The sequence below is a fragment of the Lactuca virosa genome, chromosome 4, assembly GCF_052849685.1.
Source record: "Lactuca virosa cultivar CGN04683 chromosome 4, Lactuca_virosa_CGN04683_v6, whole genome shotgun sequence".
NCBI lineage: Eukaryota > Viridiplantae > Streptophyta > Magnoliopsida > Asterales > Asteraceae > Lactuca > Lactuca virosa.
The window spans coordinates 184,138,974-184,143,159 of record NC_136429.1 but is presented as its reverse complement, the minus strand read 5'-3'; positions in this window follow the sequence as shown (position 1 = coordinate 184,143,159).

Genomic DNA, 4,186 nt, shown 5'->3' with positions numbered 1-4,186 from the left:
TCCTTTCATGGTCAATCAATGTCTAGTCCTTTTGAATCATTTGTGCCTACCAGCACATTGAATACAGAGTCTAAACAATTCGGCTTAAGTGCATTACACGCATCATAAATTGCCCTTTAGCACTATACTTCATATCACTTCCCAAAACAATCTACCAAAGAAAGACATATAAGGAAATAAAAAATTGTCTTCAAAATGAATCAGTTTAAGATAAGCGCAGGAGTATAGGGAAGAAAACTCAAACCGTAAGTCACCGATTGAATTTGCATCCAGAAGGTCTGAGAACAGCACGCATAATCTCAGAACAGATCCAAAAATTCTTCACATCGTTAAGCACTAACCCCATGACTGATCCCCTCATTTCTTCCTTTCCCGCAAAGGACACATACTCTCAAACAATGTTCTGAGTGTTGTATAGTTGGGAGATGCCTCCTATCATGTGCCTGGAACAACCACTATCAACAAACCGAAGTCTGATGATATGCCTCCATAGCTGCTCCGACACAAAGCGGGATCAGTTGGTCTTTGGAACCCAATCCATTTTGAAACTAGGTCGACCTTTGTCATCTTTACACGGTACTTTCTCCCATGACATATCCTGTTCATCACAAACAGAAGATGAAGAAATATTAGAGTCATTGGGTGATTTGGGAGATTGAACCTCTGGTCCCCATCTGTAGTTGGGTTTAACCCATTTCTTTTTCGAGCGGATGGGTGCCTCGGCACTTGATTTTGAACTTGAAGTCGACCGTTGAGATGACTTTGAACTAGCCGGTCTTGGTTTCGCTGGAGCATCTCTTGGATTGGACTTCATGACTGACATTCCCTTCTTGACCTTGGGATTTTGATTCTTGGTCTTGAGAGGTGAACTCTTGCCCTTCGTGGCATTCCAGTCGCCATTGTCTGAACGTGATCTTGAGGGATTTCTATTGTAAAATCTCCCTCTTGGCGTGTTCTGCCAACCTTGTGTGTAGTAGGGAACGTATGCGCGATTTGGACAATTTCTGGCAAAGTGTCCAGGTGTTCTACAGTGAAAACATGTCTTTTTGTTCACTGGGAAGTTGTTTCTTCCTGCCTCTGGTGGCGTGTCCTTGCCTTGTCTCCTTTTGTTCCCACAAGCACAATTACAGCAAGCACTCTGTTTCGCTTATTTTGGTGGCCTGTACTTCTCAACAACAAGTTGATCAGAAGCAACTGAGTTCGAAACAATAAATTCAGAGTTCAAGGAGACATTGGTTTGTTCAACAGTTTTCTCCTTGTTCTCATCTTCCGTTACTTGCACAAGAAGTAGAAGCATTATAATCGTTCAGCTCAACACTTTCTGGCACATCCACGTCAGAATTATCAAAGATATCATCATATATATCGAAAAAATTAAGTCATCAAACTTTAATACAATTTCATTATCAGACACACTCTCTTCAGCTGCTTGCTTGCAATGACTTAAAGATTGATCTGCATGGGAAGTAGAAACATTAGTATTTTCAACTTTTATACTACCTCCTGACACAAATCCATATTTAAGATGTGGCTCTCTGTCCATCTCTTCTTTAGTCAATGGCTTAAACTGATAATTATGATTATAAGGGGGAGGCACTTTGTCATATCCTAAACCCTTTTGCTGATTCTCTTTGAATTGCAAATTATGTTCTATCATGGATGCAACTACTTCACTTGACACATCAAATATTCTAAAAGTAAAATCTACATTTTCAAATTTGTTTTTCAATGTGTCAAGCTCAGCAGTTACCTCAGCAAGTTGTTCAGTCACATATCTATAATTCGCACTCTTATTGCTATACTCTTCCTGAAGTTTTCTAAAGTCTTTGGTATTTTTGCTTCTAATTCAGCCTTCAAGGGTTTCTGTCCTTTCCTAAGTTGATATCCTTCGTATTTTAGGTCCTCGTTCTCTCTACGTAATAATTCGATATGCTCATGTAAATATTTAACTTTATCAATGCATGTTTGAGAACAAGAAATTTCATTGACGTTGGTGTTTGAAGAACTCATTGTTTATCAAAAATGCCCTTTGACTAAAAACTCAAAAGTCAACCTTAAAAGTCAAATTTAAAAAGTCAAACTTAAAAGTCAAACTTAAAAAGTCAAACTTAAAAGTAAAACCGAAAAGCTAAATTTAAAATTTTGAAGGTTAAACGAGAAAGTCAAAGATCAAACTTTAAAAGTCAAAGTCAAAATTTTAAGTAAAAAGTCAAAATTAAAAGTCAAAAAATTAAAAACTAAAATTTTTGGGTTGAAAATGGAATTTAAAAATAAAAGAAATTTAATTTTGGGCTGAAATTGACAAAAATGCGAAAGTTGGAACCGAGAAAGGACTCCTTTTGAATTAAATTTCGAAGGAATGAAGCAAGATGCAGCCTAGAAGAGTTGGAAGGGGCACTGGTTTAGTTGGGAGGAGACCCGGGTTCCATCCCCGGCACCCCCAACTTCGCTTCCTTTTTATTGGGCGTTGTTGTGCTGCGAGGACGAAGCTGCGAATGTGATGCGAGGAGGAGTGCTGCGAACTTCAGACCCTATGCGAGGCTGACCACGAATCCGAGGCGAGAACCGCAAACGTCCGAGAAACGTACACGTGCGAGGCTGCAGACCGCAAACCCGAACCGTACACGTGCGATGCTGACTGTAAACCTCGGACCGCAAACTCCTCGGACCGTAAACCTTCTGACCGCAACTCCTCGGACCGTAAACTCCGGCCGCAAACTCTTCGGAAACCCTAGCTGCTGGCCGTACACACCGCCACCCCCTCGTTGGTTACGACCGAAAACAACGTTTTTCCAACTTTGAAGCTCCAAAACTCGATCAAAAACCCCTTTTTATCAAAAACACGAAGAACAAACCCCCCTTATTTTGCCAAGATCTATCCGAAAACGCAGAAATCCTTCAAAAATAAGATCAAATAAGCTCCAGATCTGACAAAAATGATTGATACAATCCAAGCTCTGATATCAATTGTAAGTCCCCAATCTGCTTGTGTATCAATCAGATCTGTTTGATGGTGCGAAATCCCAATCAAACGGATGATGCCAGATCAAATGAAGAAGAAGGAGAAGAAGAAGATGGTGAATCTTGTATGAATTTATATGAATTAAGATCCAGATACAAGATTCACACACACACTAACACACACTAAATCTCCTCTCTTCTCTCTCATTTTCTCTCTCTAGAACATGCTCTCCTCCTCTATGCCTCTCATTCCCACTCTTGTCTAGCCTCACACATGCACTCCTCACCATATATATAGTAAACATGGGTCGTGAATGGGTTTACGGCCGTAAACCTGTTCACGGCCGTAAACACAACCGTAAACACATATGCGGCCGTAAACACCAAGTTGTTTACGGTCCTATACATAAAAATACATTTTCCTAGAAAAGTAAAGTATAAACCATAATTTAGACCCAACACCTCCCATAGGGACGATTTCTAACGCTCTTAGGGTTTGTGAATTGACCCTTCTCCTAGTTATTTTTATTCCACTCTTTGATGTCATTGGGTGTGATACCATTAGAGCGATTCTGGTTTGGGTCCTCTCATCCAAGCAATTTTGTGGACGATGAGATCTCAAGTATGGAGATCAAGGTCTACAAAAGAGGTATGTTTTTCTACTTTGTATTTTCGTTTTCATATGGTAGATGTAATTAGTATGAAACCATTGTTCCTATGGTGCATGTACACTTAGGTATATCGTAGTTTTGATTTTTCGATTACTTAGTTTAGAGTGCATTTGATGCGTAAAAAACCCAATAGTGGTATCAGAGACATTGGTTCATAATTATATTCACCCTAGATCTATATTTTCTGTAAATGCTTGTTTGAAATTGAATGAAAGAAAAATGATTGAAAAATTTGTAACTGAAAAAAAACCCTTTGTCGCAGCTCACAACATGAGGGCTTTATGCTCACGACGTAAGCAGTCCGGATTAGGGTTTTCCCATTTTTTTTATTTTTCATACTTGAAGATTTATGATATGGATAATTACCAAATTTAAAATGTTTTTTTTAATATGGAAAGTAATAAATATTATTTAATAGATATTTGAATTTGAATATTTATTTATTATTTAAATAGTGAATTTAAATATTTAATATTATTTATAATAGAGATTTATAAATTTGAATATTAACCTCTCATAATTTATTAATTTAGAATTAATAATAGACAACTAAA